At 38.2% G+C, this 13,010-nt stretch overlaps 1 protein-coding gene across 2 annotated transcripts in view; it reads left to right on the forward strand.

Annotated features, from left to right (window-relative positions):
• The first annotated feature begins 14 nt into the window (after positions 1 to 14).
• Positions 15 to 13,010, forward strand: part of LOC136260219 (uncharacterized) — a 37,694-nt gene continuing 24,698 nt past the window's right edge. The window contains exons 1-2 of one of the 2 annotated variants that reach the window (XM_066053883.1): positions 15 to 138; positions 2,996 to 3,098. The gene's annotated coding sequence lies outside the window, so the exon portion shown is untranslated. The remainder of the gene's footprint in view (positions 139 to 2,995; positions 3,099 to 13,010) is intronic. The other variant, XM_066053882.1, reaches the window with a different exon arrangement.

The raw sequence follows: 13,010 nt of genomic DNA on the forward strand, positions 1-13,010 counted from the left end.
TGATAAGATTCTTATGTTTTCGTGTAAAGCTGAAAATAGCGCCATAACCGGTAAATCAAGCGGAAATCGACGACAAGCTGTGTGGAGTCTGTTACTGTTAGGAAGTAGGTGTTGACAATTGTCCCAGGCCGACAAAGTGTAAGGACTTTACGAAGAATCCGTATTTTAATCTCGAATTTAACGTGATCTCTGTATTATAAGACTGTTGTGTTTTCAATACACCTGTAACTGTGTAAGCGGGGGTGATCATTTAATGTTTGAGAGTTTAAGCCCTCCAAAGTTTAGTGCTAAGATGCAGGTAGGCGGCCTAAACTCAATAATACAGTGATGATGATAAGTGGCAGATGCTGTATTTAACAGTATATAAAGTGGAGTGGCCTCATTAAGATAGTGGGTTATTTATATGGCAGAGGGGAGAATCTGCTAGTTTTGTGTTTATATTCTGTTGAAAATTTCACACATGAATTGTTACTAGTTGAATGAATTATTTTGTCCCTTGAATTTTGTGAGATTATTCGACAATGTTTACCGTAACATGTAACTCACTATATAGATTTGATTTTGTTTTGTTTAAAATCACTGCATTCTACTGTTCTTCCATGCCTGAGTGCATACACACGTATATACAGTAAATTGGATATGTTTTTGACAGAAATTTAATATGGACATAACGAGAGGCCAATGGCTTATTAACTTAATTAATGTTATTTTCTTTTCTTGTCCATTAAATAAATAAACAACCCGCTTGCCATTTGCCTAACAGTCAAATATCCTAATATAACAATCACTTTTTAGTATTATAAATAGTGTAAATGCAAAACATGAACCTGTGACCACAAGTTATACTAATTACATAACTAACATTAAAAGCAGTCAGAGTTGATTAAATCTATCCTTTATAGAAGCTCCTTTGAGGTACAGTACACAGAGGAACACTGCTACATGGTGTTATATGTTAGGTCTTGCATGTGAAACTAATCACACCTTAAATTGTTTTGATGAAGGCAGATTGGGAAGTACTAAATTTACAGTGTAAAGTGTCATTACAGTAGTCTCTCCATACTGTTAGTAGTCTCTCCATACTGTTAGTAGTCTCTCCATACTGTTAGTAGTCTCTCCATACTGTTAGTAGTCTCTCCATACTGTTAGTAGTCTCTCCATACTGTTAGTAGTCTCTCCATACTGTTAGTAGTCTCTCCATACTGTTAGTAGTCTCTCCATACTGTTAGTAGTCTCTCCATACTGTTAGTAGTCTCTCCATACTGTTAGTAGCCTGTCCAAGATTGACTTTACCTGTTCCACCTGTTAATCCTATATGTCCAATTCACAGTATGCTGGGCAACAAAATCAATCAACCGTTATATTTAACAGTGTAACATCATCCAGTGCTCCAAACCTAACCAACCTCCTCAACAAGGAGTTTCCCTCAAATAATCGTTTGGTGTTCTCGTCTAATGCTAACAGATCTCAAGCAGCCTTTGATGCAGACTGACTGCACCAAAATCCCTGGGGAGGCTACTTACATCAGTCATAGCAAGTTTTGGGGGGGGGGGGGGGGAGGGGGGGGGGGGTAGTTGAAGCATCACAGTTTATGTACAAATAGAAATAAGTGTGTGTATATGTATATTAGAGCATGAACAAATGTCAAACATTCATAAGAATGTTCATTAAGGATTCGACCCTCAATCATTATGGTTGTACAATTACAGTAAGTTTTTACTTTTAAAATGGTATTGTGATTGAGTAAAAAGTTTCACAAATGTACAGCATAGTACTTGTTCATAATGCAAAATTATTAACAACAACATATTATATTAAAGAATGTGCAGTGATAAAGTTTAACACCCTAGTATGTATGTAGGTGCCTTGGGACCAACTTTTGTACTAAGCCATGGGCTACATTGTGATCTTACTTTAGTATGCAAGTGTCTTCATGATTGATCTGTGTCATCAACTGTACTAGCGCACTCATACTCAGCAACTTGTCTATACTGACTATGAGAGCATGTGCTGTTTCTCCTGTAGTACTGACTCTACTTATTCCTGAAGTGAAGTAATTTATTATTTATCTCTTGTACATTTCAAATGATCTGGTTTTAGCTCAATACAATCGGCTAGAGCCACTCTTTCTTGTAGAAGTGACAACATACAGAAACAAAGCATAGACACAACATACAAGCAAGAACAACCGAACACACAAATACAAACCCAAGTATTTAATTGCTAAAACTACAATTGAAGTCATTCAGTAGATAAGCATGATACAGTGAAACCTGTCTAATCAGGTCACTGCATAAAGAGGTCACCTGTCTAAACTGGCCATTATAAAATCCCCACATGTGCCAACTGTGTACAAAGTTACCTGTTTAATGCAGCCACCTCCTTAATGAGGTCAGAAAATTTTTTCCCTATGATGACTGGAATTGACAGGTTTCACTATCACACAATTGAAAATATAGTAAGCTGATTAAAAACATTAAGCCTGTGGATTATAACATGGTGTTATAGCTCCTGAGAATGGTAGAGGACGATATTTAATCCTTAACTGCGCTAAGTCTTATTTAGGGATTTTCAGGAAATGTTTAAATGACATGTAGAAGTGTTTATTTAGGAGGTTCAAGCACACATACAAATGCTCTAATAGAACAGCCAGTTTCAAACTGGTTGTTCTATTAGAGTATTTGAATTCTATTTCTGTCCTATTTGGTAACTGATAGTACTAAAACTGCATAACTAGTAGTGGAATTGTGTGCTGATGTTATCAACGTTCTTGGATATTCTGAGATGCATGGCTATATCAGCTTCTAGCCTCATAATCAGAGAGACATTATAAGGATTTACAGTTGAAGTATTTGATTGACTACTGCATTGCATGTATATAGATAATAGTAATTCAATACAACTGCATGAAAGTAATTTTTAAGCTGCATGCTATATAAGTATTCAATAATTTTGAGACTGCTGGTTCACCCTCCTATTATTCAACTCATGCTAGGAGTACAAATCCACTGTGCTTTATCCATCATCCCTGTAGCACACTAGGAAGTTGACCAGCTACTTACTTCTGGAGCCGATGCAAGAAATCCTCTGTCCAGTGTGTGAGTTTGTTACTTGAACATAGTATACACTAATACACAATAGGTATATAATATTCATTGCAGACATATATTATGGTGGATCACTGAAATCAGTATGTTGACATGGCTACGTCTATAGAAATACATGCATAACATGTTGCACACACAAGCCATTGGTTGCCATATATATACATGCAACTCTCAAGTGCTGGGAGTCAATACAGAAAAAAAATTCTACTGCAGGGTGAATGACCTCCCTGATTGACGCCAAGTATAATATGTCCAGAGGTGTATACTATCTATCTATGGTCAGGTCACCAGCTGAGTATACATCTACATGGACTGAATAAAATGATGACAGTAACTGGCCTGGACATATATCTAATACAGCATTCCACACTTGTAAGAGGTAGATCTATGTTGGGTAGTAGGTACAGTAGCTATATTAAATAGGGGGCCTTGGTGGGCACACCCAGATGCTAAAGGTATTTTAGATGTTTCATGACTAAAATGTACTAAGCAACATGTTTAATTGTAAAATACTGTATAAAAGTTAGGTTAGGTAATCCTAAGGCTGCAGCACATGTTGCTGTAGACCTTCAGTGCTGGTCACTGTAAAGTGTTAATAATAAAATAATAATAATAAAAAGTTACAATGAAAGTGTTTACTGAGTGGCCACAATGGAAACACATCAGTTCCAGGTAGTGAAAAATCACATTCTCCTGTCTTCACTACTATACAATTCCAAGCTCCCGCAGTGAATAATTTCCTATGAGGAAATCTCTTCTCAAGACGTTTGTGCAGGTTCAGCATAGAATGTATCCCATTTGGTGAGTTCTCACAAACTAACTGAACCAAATGAATTTTCAGGGTCAGTAAACTAGGAGAGTTCATAATCAAGCAACAAATCCCTTCCACACTGACTGAGTTGACAGACAATACTACGTGTATTAATCCTCCATGACATGACACCCTATCCATAAATATGTCTGGAATGTTCGTTTCAGGTGACCCAATATGTAGCTGTTGTAAACTAGATGTATATACTGCTGACAGCATCAAACAGCATGATGAAACACAAGACAAGACATTAAGGTTACCACAACTACTGATGACATCTTGTACAACATACATGTGATCACCAACCAGTCTACAGTATCTAAGTGATGGAAAATGAGCCAGCATTGACCATTTAGTATCACCTTCATCACACACACTGCAATCACTAGCTTCTAATTGTAATGCTTGTAGATTGGTACACTTCTGAAATAGCACAATTAGCTTTTCCTTGTAGAGATTTACATAGTTGTTATTCAAAGTACAGTTATCTAAGACTAGATGTGTAAGCTTCATGTTACTGATTATCTCCCACAGCCCAAGATAATTTTCCACTTTTGTGACTGGTATACACTGAATGTTCAGTCCACGTAAATCACGACAATTACCAGCAATTGTCCGAAGACCTTGTAGTCTTGCCAAACAGTCACGGTTGTCTTGGAGATTCAGTCTTTGAAGATTAGGGCAAGCAAAAGCCAGTTGTTCTAGGTGTCCAGGTTGTACACATAGCGAATATGCTAAGCTAAATTCGGTGATTTGACTGACAGAAGAAATCGGATTATTAAAAACAATGTTTCTCCACTGGTAAATGTCCCATACAATAGGCATCCCAGTATCTACTTTATAAACTAATTTTCTATCATCACTATTAAGAATGCTTGTTATTACTAAGATATCTGACTCCAAGCCAAGTATTCCAAAGCTGCTTGCTTTGACAAGTGGAAAAATGGCTGTTTGACCAAACTCTACTTGAAAATCTGGAAAAGAATTGAATAGTTTCAATGGAGTTCGAAAATTGCTGTAATATTTAAAACATGATGTATACTCTGTAAGTGGTGTGAACGGCCATTCTAACAATAACTCGACAAATTGTACTGATTTCATCGTCAATATCAAATGAATCAGTGACAATATTTAAATCACATGGTAGAAATCTATTTTTCATCCATTCTTCTACCCATGAAGTGCACTTAGACTTACATCTTACTGGAATATGTACTGTGAGTTCCTTCACAACACCAATTTGAAGTAACGGCTTGATATCAGTGCTCACCTCGACTTCCAACTTTTCCAAATGTTCCATGTGTTGTACAGCATCTCTCAGCTCTTCAGAGCCTATGGCTATTGGCCATGGAGTGTCTGGTGGTAGGCTAAGTTGTGTTAAATTGTTACAATGGCTCAGCATCTCGATTACTGTTGATCGTCGTGGCACATAATCAGGAAATACCAATCGTTTAATATGGTTTCCACAAGCCTTCAACACGTTCATCACAGAACGCTCCTCTCGACAGTCATAAAGTGGCCATACAAACTCACTCCATAGTGATGGTGTTTCGCTCACAATTCGTAGTCTCCGTGAAACAAATCGTAACTTCACTTTATCACGTACTAATGGTAAAAATGATATTATGTAAACCAACAGCTCCACAGGAAGACTTAAGATGTTCAGAGAGCTATGCTTTTCGGTTTTCTCTATGACTGATTACAACCGACTGTGAATTTTCGATTATGGATTCCCTCGATGAACTCGGAAGTTGAGCCTACGCTGTTAATTGTGCGAGCTGGATCAGAGATAACAGCCCTAACTTTCTAGAATAGTTGTTCTTTGACTAGCCCCTTTCTTGATTATGATTATGATTAAATACGGGTAAGACCATCTGTGCTTTCACACATGGTCTTATTAGTAAGTGGACATATTTTTTACGAACGCTGCCCAGAATTTCTGACTATCTTCAACCTCTTGAAACAACTATTTTTACAGAATTTATTCCTGCTGTTACTGGAAAATTTGTCAGTGATTTAGAGCGAGAATTGTTTTCTCTTCCAGCACGAATGGGAGGCCTGGGTCTGTGTAACCCTTCTGCTAATGCTAACTTTGAATTTGATTCTTCCATTCAAGTTACCTCATCTTTAACCAAGGAGATCATTGAACAACAGACTTGCTTTAGGATGTCAGTGGTTAGTGCCCAGCGTCAAGCTAAAGCTGATGTTATAGCTTTGAGACATCGGCAGCTGGTTTGTAAGCAATCGGAACTCACACCACAGTTGCCAGTTAGTTTACGTCGTATTGTTTCTTTATCTAGTGAGAAAGGTGCCTCATCATGGTTATCAGTGTTTCCTATTGAAGAACATGGTTTTGCACTCCATAAAGGTGCATTTAGGGATGCACTGTGTCTACGATATGGTTGGTTGCCCAATGGTCTACCTGCTAAGTGTGTCTGTGGTCATGGCTTTACTGTTGATCATGCAATGAATTGTGCTACAGGTGGTTTCCCTACTCTACGTCATAATGAACTTAGGGACTTCACTGCTGCTGCTTTGTCTGAAGTATGTCATAATGTGGCCATTGAACCAGTGCTGCGGCAACCCCTGTCTGGTGAGTCCTTTCACTATGCCACAGCTAATGTGGAGGATGAGGCACGTTTAGATGTAAGTGCACATGGTTTTTGGGGAAGTCGTCATCAGAAGGCTTTCTTTGATGTTAGAATTTTCAATCCAACTGCTCCCAGTTATCGAAACACAGCAGTTTCTTCCTTGTACAGAAGGTTTGAAAGAGATAAACAAAGGATGTATGAACAGAGAATAAGAGATGTTGAAATGGGCTCATTCGCTCCATTGGTTTTCTCCACGTTTGGAGGGATGGGTAGTGCGGCTACAGTTGCTTATAAACGTCTAGCTTCTATGCTATCTACTCAACGGGGCCAATCTTACAGCAGTGTTGTGTCATGGATTAGATGTTCCACCAGCTTCTCTTTGCTCAGGTCAGCAGTGACCTGCTTGCGTGAAGCAAGGTCACACCGTGGCAGCCCTGTGACCATTGGAGCACTTGACCTAGCTATTTCGGAAGGCCAAGTATTGCCATCTCATTGATTTTTTTGAGTTTACAGTCTTTTTGTCCAGCACTTTTACCATCTGGTGCTGGGGGTGGTCGCAAGGGGTGCAGGCACCCCGGGAAAAAAAAATAAAAAAAATTAAATACGGGTAAAGGCAAGGCCTCTACACCCACTGATACCCGATCATTATTATTATAATACCAGTTGTCAGATTCCATCAAAGCTCAATGCAAAGACCATTTACAGTCACTAACTGTTCAGTCAAAGTTTGAGAGTTCCGCTGAACTAGAGAGCTCCTGTAAAACTTGGAACAGGCTACTGAAGGGATTCCACCCCGGTCAATTGTCATTCCTCCTTCGTGCAGCATCTGACACTCTACCCACCGCTGTGAATTTACAGAGATGGTCCATCCTATGTGAAGCCATAGATTATATAGTCGTTACCCGGGATATGAAACGGAGTACTTCGCTTTTGACACTCCGTGTTGTTGAGGCGCTTAACTACAATGCACAGGTGATGGCAAACTCCTAAATGACTCGCTAAAAGAACTATTTGAAGGTGAGCTAAGATAAAAATAAGGTAGTTATTACCAAGCTATATTCTTTATCCTCATTTTTTTATCCAATTTATAGCACAGCTACCAGTGGTCAAATGTTAATAGCCGCTAGACCTTACAGAAAACTAGGAGAACTGTGTTCATATTCTGGTGACTCAGTCACCGGAATTCATGGCACTTATAAGCACCTTCCCGAGCAGATGTATAACAGCATGAGAGGAGCATGATCTGGCTACTGTAGTTGCTGTATGAAAGCATATGGCACTATCTATGCTGGTACGCATTCCGGACTAACTGGTCTTCGCACTTCAGTGACTGCTCCTGGGGCTGATGGGTTTTGTGTCGTACAAGACATAGACGATATTCGAATCTGTGACATTACAAGAACAGATCTAAGCAGGGGCGGATCCAGGGGGGGGGGGGGGGGGGGGTGGGGGCACATGCCCCCCTCTCCCTTAAAAAAAATGTATATAAGATCGAGATACTCTAATAGAGCAGTCAATCACCAATCATTCTAATAAAGCAGTCACAGTGTTCATGGGGAAGTGTAGCTTACTTAGGAAGCTATAAATAGGATTTTATTTTACATAACATACGTGATATAATATATTTGGTAAAGGATAACTAGCTATTATTGTTGTGACCTTTTTTTTTTTTTTTTTTTTTTGCTCTTCAATTTTTTTTCAGCAAGGTGCCCCCCCTCTTTCCAGACTCTGGATCCGCCCCTGCTAAGGAACAGTAAGACGATGCCTTATGCTACATGCGATGCTACACCCATATCATGTGAATGAACACCTGAAAAGTGGAAGAGGTAGTTACAGTAGTTTATACAAATGGAGTGTGCGATAATCGAGATGGTACTGTTTCATATCCCTGATAAAGATATAGTCTGTGTCACTGTGTAATCACCATTAACTAAGACAATGCAACCAGATTTGCCTGAACAACATGCAGGCATGAATGTAACATCTGCTAAAGAATTGGTGTAGCTGCGTGAAACCGTAGAGTGGGGGTGTTTATTATCTATGGTGAAGCATATGGTGACATCATTTGTCGCTTGCTTCATCTAGAGTGTACCGGATTGCATTCATTTCCAACCAACCTCTGCAATTAAGCCTTTTCACAAGGTACTGGTGGAAAATGTATTGTACCAGAGATGCGATTAATGACATGATCAAACGATTGATGCCACATGGTCATGGATGCAACCTCATAAATGGAATACCTCTGAGATTCACTAGTGGTAGATAGACATGCAAAGTTTCTTGAATGAATGACTGAACTCCAAGTGGCCGATGTAAAAATAATTTGAAGGACAGTCATATTTTATTACATTTTTCTACATACAGTGTGTTATATCACAATTATTGTGCTACAATTACATATACAACATGAGTACTTCCATTTTACTGCTAGATGTGTATGTGGTCAACTGACTACTGATTTACAAGTTGTGTTTCACAGTAAACGTTGGTATATGATGTACATGCAGATTTGAACAGCATATATATTATCACGTGGCCAGGTTGTACATGATGGCACTCTGTAGATAGCAGTGGAGACTACCATTAGCCTGACCATTAAAAAGTACAGCATCACCACTGACAACATATAGTGCTATTGTATTATGATGTCAGGTATGTGTCATCTAATGTGCCGTCTAGGGAAGTCTAATCAAAAAATTTCATCACTTGCCGAAGTCAGATATATATGATGAGATCCACTAAAACTGTTGAATAGCTCTCAAAAATGCAACTAGACAATTTAAACTTTAGAAGACAAAGGCAACCTGGCTGCTCTATTAAAAGCAGCTGGATTGATGTTTCACATCTTTTGTAGTGCTAAATCACCTTCAGTAGTTACCAGCCAAAGCAGACAGCTACCTCCATTGCTTCAGTGGTAGCTACACAACCTTCCTTTATTGGAATGGCAGGTTGTTTTCTACTAAATTTATCTGTATAACAAATTAGTGTAATAAATACAACACACATAGAAGTGTAAAATACATCACACATAATGAGTGAATTCTGTGTGTCCTAGAAACAATCACCAGTAACACAACACTTTATTATATGGCTCATCTCAAACTATAACAACAGTAGATAACTTTCAATATAAAAATTATTGAATTAGTACCAGCAGTTCAGCTTGGCAGGTCCACAAAAATTTCTTGTTGCTATTAACAACTCTTACAAACAGCAGTCCACAACGTACCAGACGTACCAGGATGAAATCAATAATATAACTGCCAAGCTGAACTGCTGGTACTAATTCAATAATTTTTATATTGAAAGTTATCTACTGTTGTTATAGTTTGAGATGAGCCATATAATAAAGTGTTGTGTTACTGGTGATTGTTTCTATGACTCACAGAATTCACTCATTATGTGTGATGTATTTTACACTTCTATGTGTGTTGTATTTTAATCTTGGGTGAGTTCTTTACTGTAGAAAAGCATCGGACTGTCTAAATAGAAGCGTTATTGCAATGAATTTGGTACACAAAAATAGGCATGATCCGCTTCGCCCCAATTTCTCATAAATTCCATAGAAACGTCAAAACACGGCCGAATTTACCGCTTATTTTTAGCAGCATGGTCTTTCAGTTACTTAAACTCACTTTTAAACGAACAAACAATGGAGTAGAGTTGGTAGTTTTGCTTCACCATCAAGCAAGAACGAGGAGCGCATAGAAATAATTAACAACACGGATGCGGAATTTGGAATGTATTGTTGCTATTGGAGTGCGCGGTTACGTTTCATATCCCGGGTAACGACTATATAATCTATGGTGAAGCGAAGTGTTTGCTTTGCGATTCACGGCGCCCAACAACTGCTCATGTTTTAAGTAGCTGCCCTGCAGCATTAAATCAACAGCGGTATACCTACCGTCATGATCAGGTTCTTCGTGTTTTGGCCACTAAACTTTCTGAAGCATTTGCTGACATCCCATTTGTTAAAGTGTTTGCTGATATACCTAATTTCCATGCTGATAATTCTCCACAGTCTACAATTCCGATGAGTCTTCTTATTACATCCTACCGCCCAGACATTGTAATATATAATTCCCAGAGTTCTTCCATCACTCTGTTGGAACTAACATGCCCTCTGGACTCCATCCATCACATCCAGTCTGCTCGCAATAGGAAGCAGAGCAAAACTGAGTATCTGCAGCTGTTGGCTGAATTTGATCGCCTAAATATTGCTAACTATTATGACACCATTGAAATCACGGTACTTGGTCATTTTCAAGTGTCTTCCATCAAGAATTTATCTCGTTTGTTAAACTTTGTTCAAGCTGATATAAGGATTTCGAAGCACATTATTAAGGAATGGTTAGATGCTGCTGCCTCTGCCAGTATCTCTGCCTCTCAGAGAATTTTTCTAGCACGAAACTGTACAGAGTGGTGCACAAATTAGACAGTTTTATTTTTGTAATCACAGTAATTAGTCTTTTTTGTTGTTGTTGTTTTTGCCTTGCCATGCCCACAGTGTAGTCCTCTACTTTTTGTGTTCGCATGCTGTCCGAGGTTTCACATGCCTATTTGTTTTGTTGTGCATCTTTTCATCACAATTGTTAATGATGGTTAAAAAAATAATAATAATAATAATTAGCAAAGCCCACCAGGAATGTTATTGTTATTATTATTATCTACTTTACCAGTTAGGCACTGGAGGGTGTACACAGAAGGCAGAGCCTGTTCGAGGTGTTTACCCATAGCCTAGGAGCCTAAGCGAAAATCTTTGAGCTAAATATCCTAAAGTGAAACGGGACAAATACCTAGAATGTCCATTACAATTATACACAATATCAATCAGATTGTTCTTAAAAGTGTCAATGTCAATCTTGTCAATATCAGAGATAGGTAGTTGGTTCCATTGAATAATTGTTCGTGGTAAGAAAGAGTACTTGTAAACATCGATTCTTGTTAATAAAAAAATAAAAATAGTAAATAGCTTGAGGAGGTGGTTGGAACGAGTGTATGATACTGGAACTGATCAGTATAGACTATTGCCTTCTCTGTGGTAGTGTGTGTCCGAGGACCAGAATCTAGTAAATAATTATCTAACAGCGATTTAAAAGAGTGTTCTACAACAGAGGTAGGTAAACATGGGCAGAGCTGGCACGTGGGCATGTAGTCAGGCACCGCCCGCCCTTCGCAACTACCGGTACAGAAAGGGCGGACGGCGCTAGACTATCTTGGCATTTTAAATTTTCAATCAGCTTTACAGTCACTAGTCAGTACAACAAATTTTGTGAAATATTTTTATACCAGTATAAGTGCTTTAGTGGTGAACCTCATTGATCATGTCATTCTCTCCACATATCAACAACATTACAAGTAGTGCAATAAGGTCACTTGAAACTTTGTGAGACGCAACTTAAACAAATGTGATGAATCAGTAAAATCTGCTGCTTACCTCGGATTAGTCCGATCAAAACTAGAATACACATCTTCAGTTTGGGACCCCCACTTATCTAAAGACATTCAAGCTATTGAGAGAGTGCAGAGAATCACGGCTAGATGGGTGATACCCAATTATAACAGGGAAAATAGTGTAACCAGTATGCTCTCCGAGTTGCAGTGGCCAGCACTAAACATTAGAAGACAAATTTCAAGGTTCACAATCCTATACCAAGGACTTCATAATTTAATATAACTAGAAATACCAACCTATACATCACAACCACCACCACCGCCCATTTAACTAGACTTCAACATCCATTTCACTTTAACATACCTACTGCTAGAACTAATCATCATAATAGTTACTTTTTAAAGACTTTTCGTGATTGTAACTCACTGCCTATTCCAGCTATCGAAGCTAGTACTCAGAATTGTTTTACAAATCAATTACGTAAGTTATTGATTGTTAATAATTAGCAATTATAGCATATGCACTTTTTGCTCACAATTAGTAATTATAACATACATACTCTTATTGATTGTAAGATGCACTGCACTACTGTTGATTTTGCATCCTAGGCAAACCAGCTGTGCTGTCTGCCTAGCTAGTAATTATAATAAAGAAATAAAGATTGATTTGATTTGTATTAATTTGTGAAAATTCACGGGAGAGTAGCTAAAGGGCCTATAAGAACACCCCCAACAAATAATACAACATTTACTCGACACACGACACAAACTACAAAAATATTTACATAACACAAATAACAAAAACAAATTACAAGAAGTTATATACATGCAAAATGATTAAGTACAGCAGAACAAAAAACCTTAGCTCCGTGAATTTACATTGCATACAGAAACTGGTAATTTGTTCCACAAGAAAACTATATGTGCAAAAAAGAAAGAGTAATGACATGCATTAATCACTGATGATTTATAGTCATATGTGTCCTAGAAGTTGTTAGAGTTAATTTTGAAGTGATAATCGAAGTTCGGTGATGCATCAAGTCATATAAAAATAACAATGATATTGTGATGAGCCGCAGTGGTAGAGGAAATATTTGATATGAGGGG

The sequence above is a fragment of the Dysidea avara genome, chromosome 7 (genome assembly GCF_963678975.1).
Source record: "Dysidea avara chromosome 7, odDysAvar1.4, whole genome shotgun sequence".
Classification (NCBI taxonomy): domain Eukaryota; kingdom Metazoa; phylum Porifera; class Demospongiae; order Dictyoceratida; family Dysideidae; genus Dysidea; species Dysidea avara.